Below are 11,070 nucleotides of genomic sequence, written 5' to 3'. Positions count from 1 at the left end.
GGGATAAAAACCTGATCGAAGGGAAAAAGAGTGCAGCGCATATAATACTCCCCCTGAATCTAGCATATATCATGAAGATGACGCATTCCAATTTTTCGGACTAATTCTTCAAATTTCTTCGCCGGAAGGGATTTGGTGAATAAATCTGCAAGATTCTCACATGATTGGATTTGTCGAATGTTGATCGTCCCTTCCTTTTGGAGGTCATGAGTGAAGAAGAGCTTTGGTGATAAATGTTTAGTTCTGTCTCCTTTGATGTACCCTTCGCTTACTTGGGTGATGCATGCAGTATTGTCTTCGTAGATGATAGTTGGATTTGTTGTTATTGTTTCCATCCCGCATTCTTCTTGGATATTCTTGATCATTGACCTTAGCCATACACATTCCCTTCCAGCTTCATAAAGAGCAATTAATTCGCATGATTTGATGATGTGGCCGTCAAAGTCTGCTTTGTAGATTTCCAAGATATTGCAGTACCTCCATAAGTGAATACATATCCGGATTGAGACTTAGCCTTTTGTGGGTCTGAGAGGTAGCCAGCATCTGCATATCCAATGAGTGACGCATTGGGTCTTGACTGATAGAATAATCCGAGATCTTGTGTTCCTCGAAGATAACGTAATAAGTGTCTGACTCCATTCCAATGTCTCTTGGTTGGTGCATTGCTGTATCTAGCTAACAAGTTTACTGAAAAAGCTATGTCAGGTCGAGTATTGTTAGCCAAGTACATTAAAGCACCAATTGCACTTAGATATGGTACTTCAGGACCAAGAATCTCCTCGTTCTTTCTCGTGGTCTGAATGGATCATCTTTCTCATTCAGGGAACGCACTACCATTGGAGAACTTATTGGGTGGGCTTTGTCCATGAAAAAACGTTTCAGGTTTTTTCTGTATAGTTTGATTGATGGACAAAAATCCCATTTCTTAGATGTTCCATTTGCAGGCCAAGGCAAAATTTTGTCTTCCCGAGATCTTTCATCTCAAATTCTTTCATCAAGTATTTTGCAGTCGCTTCAAGTTCTCTAGGAGTTCCGATAATGTTCAAATCATCGACATATACAGCAATGATCGCGAATCCTGATTTAGATCGCTTAATGAAAACACAGGGACTGATTTGATTATTTTTGAATCCTTCTTTCAATAGGTATTCACTAAGACGATTATACCACATTCTTCCAGATTGTTTTAACCCATAGAGTGATTTTCTCAATTTTATTGAGAACATCTCTTTGGGCATGCAATTTTCTGGTAGTTTTAGTCCTTCAGGAACTTTCATATAAATATCTGTGTCAAGTGAGCCATACAAATATGCGGTCACTACATCCATCAATCTCATTTGCAATCCTTTCGAAACTGATAAACTTACCAGAAATCTTAGTGTAGTTGCATCGACTACTGGAGAATATGTCTCATCATAATCAATCCCTGGCATTTGCGAAAGCCTTGGGCTACTAATCTTGCCTTATATCTAGTAACCTCATTTTTCTCATTTCGTTTTCTCACGAATACCCATTTGTACCCAACTGGTTTTACACCTTTTGGTATTTGGGTTATTTGACCGAATACTTCACGTTTTTCAAGTGATCTCAATTCTGCTTGAATTGCCTCTTTCCATTTTGGCCAATCTTTTCTACGGCGACATTCATCAACTGTATTTGGCTCTACATCATTTTCATCGTATGTCATTTCAACCGCTATCGAGTAAGCAAAAATTTCATTCAAGACAACATCTTTTCGATTCCATTGTCTCTTTGTAGAAACATAATTAATTGAAGTTTCATTGTTGTCTACGCTTTCATGTTCCTTTTCTTCTGGAACACGTTTCTCTTCATTTTTGTTTTCATCATGCTCTGTTGGGAGATTTATATTAATTTCGTTCGTTGTCTCCCCTTGCCTTTTCATTTTTCTCGGTTTTAAATCTTTAGAACCGGGTGGTCTGCCACGTTTTCGACGTGCTATTGACTCATTTTCAATTGCCTTATTGTCATTAGGAATTTCAATCCGTTCCGGAGCATTCGCAGCAGGTACATGTGACTTTGTCACTTTCTTAGAATCTGTGAATGCATCTGGCAATTGGTTTGCAATACTTTGCAGATGAACAATTTTCTTGACTTCTTGTTCACATGAATTTGTTCTCGGGTCCAGAAACGACATTTGCGATGCGTTCCATGTAATTTCCGATTTTATATTTTGTGGGTCCACTTTCTCTCCCCCTAAGGATGGGAATACCGACTCATTAAAATGACAGTCGGCAAATCGAGCCGTAAATAGATCACCAGTTGTTGGCTCTAAATATTTGATAATTGATGGAGATTCAAATCCAACATATATTCCCATCCTTCTTTGTGGACCCATTTTAGTACGTTGGGAGGAGCAATAGGTACATGTACAGCGCACCCAAAAATTCTCAAATGTGAGATATTCGGTTCTCGACCAGATACTAATTGTAATGGTGAGAATTTGTGATAGGCTGTCGGCCTTAATCTTATCAATGTTGCCGCATGTAATATAGCATGACCCCAAGTAGTAGATGGCAATTTTGACCTCATTATTAATGGTCTTGCAATTAATTGTAGTCTTTTGATTAATGATTCAGCAAGACCATTTTGTGTATGTACATGAGGTACAGGGTGCTCAACAATAATCCCAATAGACATGCAATAGTCATTAAATGTTTGGGATGTAAATTCCCCAGCATTGTCTAATCTTATTTTCTTTATTGTATGATCTGGGAATTGAGTTCTTAATCGAATTATTTGAGCCAAAAGTTTTGCAAATGCAACATTTCTGCTTGACAGAAGGCTCACATGTGACCATCGAGTAGAGGCATCAATTAATACCATGAAATAACGAAATGGTCCACATGCAGGATGAATAGGCCCACAAATATCTCCTTGAATTCTTTCTAAAAACATTGGAGATTCAGTGGCAATCTTATTTATAGATGGTCTGATTATCAATTTGCCAAGTGAGCATGCAGAGCATGTTAATTCATTTGACCGAGGAATTTTGACATTCTTTATAGAGTGTCCAAGCAATTGAGTTTTCAATGATTCTATGCATCATTCCTGTGCCAGGATGGCCTAATCGGTCATGCCATAGAGTAAATGATTTTCTATTATCTAACTTCTGGTTAGATATCATATTAATTTCAATCGGACGTATATCTATGCGATATAGTCCCGAGGAAATTGCTGGCAATTTTTCATAGATGTATTTCTTGCCGTTTTTCTCTGCCGTTAGGCATATGAATTCCTCTTTGTTCACTGTCATTGTTTCCAAATGGTAACCATTCTGACGTACATCTTTGAAACTTATGAGGTTCCTTCGAGATTTACTCGAATATAATGCGTCATTAATTATCAATTTTGTCCCATTTGGAAATATAATGCAAGCTTTTCCAGAGCCTTCAATTAGCTTGGCTGTCCCAGAAATTGTACTAACATTTGCTTGGAATATTGTAAGTTTTGAAAAATACTCTTTATTTTTCAATATGGTGTGTGTTGTCCCACTGTCCAGGAGACATTGTTCTTTAGTTCCAACTTCTGATGAATTCATATCTTCATAAATAATAAATACGATGATTAGTATAAGAAAAATACGTATTTTTATTAATAATCATGGAACAAATACATGAAAGTGGATATTGAAGCAGTTGAAATAAACTAAGCACATTAATCGATTGTGATCTAAACAAACTTATTTTCAACTTCAGCATCATCCATAAAAAAATCTGAAACATCAAGGCTGGGCATGGATGTAGTGGCTTCATTAACAAAGTTTGCTTCAGCATTTTTTCCTTTGTTTTTTATTGAAGCTTGATATAGATCTACCAAATGTTTGGCAGTACGACATGTGCGGCCCCAGTGCCCAGTCATGCCACATCTATGGCAAGTATCATTTCCTTTATAGTCTGCCTCTGATTTCCAGATGATTGTCCCCAATTTTTATCAGAATGTTTAAAATTATTATTTCTTGGGGAAAATCGGCCTCTTCCACGTCCACGCCCTCGGCCACGGTAATTACCACGTCCTCTCCCACGACCGTTGTAATTACCGCGTCCACCACTATGTATAGCATTTGCTTCTGGTGGATTAGAGCTTTCTATAGCATTTATCTCATGAGTGGCTGAAGACCCCGTAGGTCTAAGATTATGATTTTTCAGCAAAAGATCATTATTTTGTTCAGCCACAAGTAGTACTGAGATTAGCTCAGAGTACTTTTTGAAAGCTCTGAACCTGTATTGTTCTGCCAATATGATATTAGAGGCGTGGAAAGTGGAGAGCGTTTTGTTTATCATTTGCTCTTCTGTGATGGGATGATCACAATATCTTAACAATGATACAATTCTAAACAATGTTGAATTGTAATCACTGACCGTTTTAAAATCCTGGAACCTCAGATTGGTCCAGTCATAATGTGCCTTTGGGAGAAGCACATTTTTGTGATGCCCATATCTTTCATTTAGGCTATCCCATAGTTCTTTTGGATCATCCACAAGTAGATATTCACTTTTTAAACTTTCATGTAAATGATGTCTTAGGAGGACTAAGGCTTTTGCCTTTTCTTGTACAGTCGCAATTTTAACTGATGCGGCTGTTGTAGTTGCATCCCCTTGTTGGGTTGTCACATCTTTAATTGTATGTTCCAGTCCTTGGGCCTTTAAATTCATTTGGGCGTCCACCGTCCATTCTAAAAACTTTTGCCCAGATAGATCTAGTATGTTAAATTGTCTTTTCACTAGATCTCCCATTCTTTTGACTACAAATAGGTAAATATTTGAAATTAGTAATGATGATAAATCACATATATATTATCTCCCCCTGATTTATATCATTATTATTATAGATAAATAATACAAACAAAAAAAAACTAAAAATAGCGTACAACAATAATGAAGCTAAGCAAATAAAACAAAAAACATACCAAAATAGAAACAAAATACAACAAGTGAATAAACAAAAAAACTTCCTAAAATGCACTGAAAGACAAAAAAATTGATATTCATGTGCATTTTTCGCCATTCTTCCGGGGGAAATTTTTTTTTTTTGTCTCCTATTTATGTATTAGGAGATATATCATTAATGCCATGAGGAGGAAAAAGAAACCGGCTATAAGAAATAAGTAGAGTTTTATTTTCCTAAAATCCTCTTCAAAAGAGGAAGATGAGGGTGGAGGACGGTTGTCGTCGGCTTAAACATGGTGGCCGGAAGGTTGAGGAAGAAGGAAAAAAATTTGTGGGTTTAGAGAAAGAAAAATCGGAAGAAGATAAGGGATATGTGGTGAAAATGGGGATGGTAATCCGCTTTTATAGAGGGTTATCCCTAACTGTGCAGTTCATATACAGTTAAAAAATATACAACGCAATAAAATTCTAATATTGACAAATATATATTAGAGCATGCTAGTAAATTGGTAATATAATATATGTAACTATAAATGCAAAAAAAAGTAGAAGATTAGAGACAATAATATATAATAATGTTCTGAATGCTTGTTCCCTGCATACATACGACATTATTGCACATATAAGACATAATAATGCTATCACTTCACTAGGCCGTCCATATAGGTGGCAATAAAAAAAATTAACCTGTCCATATAGGCGGTTTAAGAGCAGATAAAATAAAATAACGTAAATAAAATGTCCTTGCCCTCCATGAAGGTGGCGTTAAAATTATTTGTTTTCTGCGTTAGTAGTATGGTGACGTTTACTACTAGTTTCTTCCTGTTCATCTCTATCTCTTTTATTACTGGGCGGAGGTTGATTTTCAGCTGGTTGTATAGGAGGGTTATTATTGGTGTTGGGAACAGGGGTTTGTGGGTTTTCTCTGGTATGAGTATTTGTACCGTTGTTACGGTTACTGGGTCGGGGCTGTATTACAGTTCCCCTCGCTGGGTTGGTAGTGAATGGCACATTGTTTCGCTCTATCCAAAAATAAATACCCGAGACAGAGACATTGTGTAAAACAATGTTAATCCCGTTACTTTGTTGGTCCATGTTCGGGTAGTAAAAGGGTTGGGCTTGGAAAAAAAAATTTAAACTTAAAAACAAAATGGATGTAAAAATTTTAAAGATACCTTAAAAAAATTTCCGGTAGAACACTCGTGCTGATAACGTGTTGTGAGAAATAGAGAGAGAAGTTATGCAAATATATCAGAGAGTATTGTATTGCATTGATGTGAAGAACTGATTTCTTACATCGGTTTATAGGCAAAAGTATACTGTTTTTAACATTACATTTTCAACGATTTCTGCGCGGACGAAAAACTTTCCTAACATGCAGTAAATGCACGGCATGACATTCACTATGCTTGAACAGTGAAATTATGCAATTCACTGTTTCTCAACAATAAGTTAATTTTTTTTGTATGTTTTTCCATTTTTGATTCTGGATTAAGTCAATGTTATTCTTGAAAATATTGTCCCGACCTATGATTTTATTGATGATGATTCCGTGATTTTTTGCTTAACCCACCTCATTCTTCCCCACCATATACGCTGGCCTAACCCATTTCATCAGCCCACACGGAACCTTTCTCTTCTCCCTTACCTCCTATGGTCTCGATCAAAGCCCATTCCCCTACCCTGATGCTATTCGGTAGCCTCTTCATTCGGTCCCTCCTAATGGGCCTCCTTCTAAGCCTAAAACTGCTGGCTGTCTCCACCTACAACACCTGAACCAAATTCAAACCCTTCTGCTGAGTTGGCCCTCCCTTTTGTTTTGTTGAGACTTTGTCACTTATACTATTGCTGCCAAAAGTTCACCTTCTCCGTCACCTCGCTCAAGTACTCCTTATCCTATCGCACACTATACAATTGCGATAATTTCTTTGTCAATTATCATGTCTTCTTTCCTACTCTTATACTTCCTCTGTTTAGAAATAGTTGCACCATTTGCATAGTGTTTACTATTCACATCTTACACTTTGATTATTTTTGGAGATCTTTATTTTAGGAAAAACATAGCCATATGGAATCTTGTTAGATTCGTCTCAATGTATATTTTTTTAATATTAACTTTATAATTTTTACTTATTGATAATTGAAGATACTAACATTCAAAACCATGCATCGACAAGCGTTAAAACATGAAACAGTGCAACTATTTTTAAACGGGGGGAAGTATCTAGCAAGTAACCTAGGTCTTTTGAGAAGGTTATTGTAACAGCCCAAATATCTTAAGCAGGTTTAAATAAAAGTTAGTTAATTGATCTAAATTAATTATGATATTTTAGATGTATTTTGTTAGACAAATTGAGTTTTTTAAAGAGAAAAAGAAAACAACTCTCTCTTTCTTTCCTCCATGCCTCGTGTCAGTTTTGTCATTGACAACACATTATCAATTCCTTCGTGTCATTTTGTCAAACCGGAAAAGAAAACCCAAACCCCATTTCTTTTCTCTCTCCCGTGAAACCCAAAACCCCAACCCCAGCGAAAACCCAACCTCTCTCTCTCTCCTATATTCGCTGCCTTCTCGTCGGAATTCGGTTGCTCGCCGGCGTTCTTGTTGTTCGCCGGAGTCCTCCTTTCTTGCCGTTCGCGTCGTTGCTGCCGGCGTGTTTTTGCTTGTTGTTCTGTTCTTTTCCGTCTCCTTTACTTCAACGTTGTTGTTGTCGGTGTTCGTTGGTGGTCCGCCGCCGCCGCTAATGGTGGTGTTGGCCGTTTTTTTTTAAAATTCGTTTTCTCTCTCCTCTGCTTCTGTGCTGCTGCTATTGTCCGGTTGGTGTTCAGATGTCGCCGCCACTGTGGTGCGCCAAGGTCGTTGTTGGTCTGTGATTGGTTTCAAATGTCTTTTGCAATCAAGGTATAACCCAGATTCATTTCTTTCTTTTCTCTTATTGACTTCCAAGAACCTAAATTCAGAATTATGTTAATGTTATTAAGAACATTCTTCAAAGCCAAAATTTGAATCTTGGGTATAATAACAAATCAGATTATTGTTGTTTTGATGTTGAGGAAAAGATTAAAACTTGAACCTAAATTAGTTTTCTTATCTGAAATGTAGTGAGAAGGTTGCTAATTGTTGCTATTGCTGTTGAGGTGAATGATTGTGGAATTCAAACTCTTTTGAGTGAAAATAATGGATTATTAGAGTCAATTTCGGGGCTTGAGCAATATTTGAAGTTTAAGTAAAGGTACACACATGTCCTTCCACTTTCCAAATATATTATTGAAATTTCGATTGATCATTATATAAGTTGATCTTGATATGTTTCATAAGTTAAACTTATATTATATTAAAAAGGTGATTTGTGTACTATATGGTTTGTGAAATACATGTTTATGAATTTTAAGACAAAGATAGAACTAAATTGCGTGTTAAGTTCTATTAGTTATAAGTTATGTTGTTTTGAGACTCAATAATATAAATTTGTTTGATGAACCATGTTACAAACTATGATGGTATATAAATGAGTTTATAAGTGGGAGTGTTCAAACATATTTATCAGTATATCTGTATATAGCCTCTTAAGTTGAAGTTGAAATACACTCTAGGGAATAAGTAAGTTGCCATATTTTCTAAGTGCTTAACAAGCTCATGAACTAGACTATGCTTTCATTAAATTAGGCATATGAGATCAAGTACATGTAAGTTATGAATGGATTTGACTCTAGAGTGAGATATCAAGGATAATCGATATATCTACTAGACAAATTATGAATCTATATATTGTGAAGAAACATCTTTAGATATTCTCCGGAAGAAGCTTTGGTATACGTTGGGGAGTTTATGATACTATTGGAGCCAACAATAAATCATTTGGGATATTAAATTTAATATGCATCTGTAAAGTTATAAGTAAGTTTCTGAATGTGTTTTGAGGAGGAAGAGAACTTTAGATTAAAGGATATATCATATTATTCAGATGTAGTCTTTGAAGAATTTCGAATCCTTGAAAATGGATTTTGTAAGATAGGAAATATATGTTGGAGACGGTTATAAGTTTGATGGATTGCTAATAGGATTAAATGGAAAGGTTATTCTTCGTAAAGAGCATTTGTGTCTTAGATATGAAGTTATATGGAATAGAAACTCTAAATTGGGTGATGATCTTTTGGTAAACAATGTTTTGTTTTGGAGAATCTTTTATGGGATTGGAGTATAGTCTCTTTAAAGTACGTGTTTGAAAGGGATTTAGCCGAAGAATTTTTATGAAAGGCTGATTTATACCAAGTTACTAGAAACTCGATTATATTATGCAAGTAATTTAATTTGGGTATATCTAATACCCGAAAGTGATTCTATTATGACAATTTGAGATTTATGAATCTGAATTTTCGAAAATATGAATTTATGATTTTGTTTTATGAGGGGAAGAAGCTGCTAAAGCAGTGACGAACAACATTTGTGGAGCATGTTTGCTCATTATGTGTTAGAGCGGGTATTGCTCCGTTATGTGGGGTCATGACCTAAAAGTCTTGCAAGCAGTACAAAATGGAAGAGGGAGACGTCCCTTGTATAAAGCTTAGAGAATTCGCCTGAAAGGCAACTCTATTCGTGTTCTCTTCCCCAGTATAATATGATTTCTGAAAGAAAATAGAATATGTATTTGAGTATTCGAGTGGTTTGTGGGAAGTTATTTCAAACTTTAATTTCTGAAATAATGTTTTACTTACCCAAGTTTTAGAGTTCATGCGTCAAATTTTGGAAATGATTATCAAGGAACTTGTTAGGAATTTATGCAGGATTTAACTATGATATACATATGGATCAAAGGTTTTTGGATCATATGGATTAAATGTCTTTGTGTATGATCCACATAAGTGGGAGAGAATTATTGACATAAGGTATGTTAGAGTTGACTTCGAAGGATTGTATTAGTTCTATGGAAGTAGCATTACAAATTGTGTTCAAATAGTTGTTATATACTTCTTTAATTATGACTTCGATGTATCTTGATTTCAATGTCTTGTAAAATCTTGATTATAATTGTTTCATAAGATAAGTTTAAATCTGTACATACGTTTTTAAGCCACTGAAAAAGATGTTCTGGTTGGACAGTGTGTACTCAGTTTCGCTGATTTCGTTCTTGGAACCTGTCCTGGTGGGGGCAGAGTTCATTGTTAGTGACCTTGCAGGTTCATGTGTGGAAAGCTCGGAATGGATGAAAGGAAGAATTTGGATATTAAGGTTATGATTAGATTTAATAGTTCAAAGGTTGTATTTGGAAGTATTCAAGTTCTTAGTGAAAGATTTAATATTCTATTGTTTTGGGTGTAGAGTAAATTGTAATTTGTTATTGGTTGTGAAGTTATATTGTTGCGGGCCCTGACCCACAGGTCCAGGATCGCTTTAAGGTTTATGTTTCCGCTGCGAGTAATTATTAATTTCAGGTTATTAAGCATTAATTGTAATGAGTGTATCTTAAGTATGTTTAGCTAGCAGCTCGGAAGTGCGGGCTGTTACAGTTATGAAGGATGATGGTTGGAAAGCCTTTATGTAGGATGAAATAAATGCATTGGAGGGAAATGGTACTTGGTCATTAGGACCTCTTTGTCCTGGCAAGCGTGCTTTGGATAGTTATTGGGTTAATAATAGATATCTGATGGTTCTATAGAATGTCTTATTCCCAGACTTGTTGTTTTAATTAATCATCAAGAAGTCGGAATTAACTACAATGAACTTTTGCTCCTGTCATCAAAATGACTATTGTTCTCGCATTTCTTGCTATTGCTGCTTTGAATAACTGAGAGTTTCATCAGATGGATGTTCATAATGATTTTGTGCACTGTGATCTTCAGGAAGAAGTTTACATGAAATTTCTTCCAGGCTTTGGATGCTGGTCTAATCACAATTTGGTGTGTCGTCTTCGCAAATCTTTGTATGAATTAAAACAAGCACTCTGCTATTGGTTCGCTAAGCTCGTCACAGCCTTAAAAGGCTAGGGTATTGTTTTCTTCAGTCATATTCTGATTATTCTTTATTCGCCTGTTCTCGAGGTGTTGTGCAACTCAATGTCCTTGTTTGTTGATGATCTTATTATTTCCAAGATTGCTTCCGTTGCACTAAAGGTTTTTAAGGCACATCTTAGTGACTGCTTCAAGATGAAAGATCATGGTTCTT

At 35.9% G+C, this 11,070-nt stretch overlaps 1 long non-coding RNA gene across 1 annotated transcript; it reads left to right on the top strand.

The window, feature by feature from the left end:
- The first annotated feature begins 7,342 nt into the window (after positions 1–7,342).
- LOC104900755 (uncharacterized) lies at positions 7,343–10,650 on the top strand. Its single transcript, XR_007269079.2, has 3 exons — positions 7,343–7,809; positions 8,011–8,140; positions 10,062–10,650. It is a non-coding gene; the product is annotated as an uncharacterized LOC104900755 (long non-coding RNA).
- The last annotated feature ends 420 nt before the right edge of the window (positions 10,651–11,070 follow it).

The sequence above is a fragment of the Beta vulgaris genome, chromosome 8 (genome assembly GCF_026745355.1).
Source record: "Beta vulgaris subsp. vulgaris cultivar EL10 chromosome 8, EL10.2, whole genome shotgun sequence".
Lineage (NCBI taxonomy): Eukaryota > Viridiplantae > Streptophyta > Magnoliopsida > Caryophyllales > Amaranthaceae > Beta > Beta vulgaris.
Note: the sequence above shows the minus strand (reverse complement) of the source record. Positions and strands in the feature narration are given on the sequence as shown.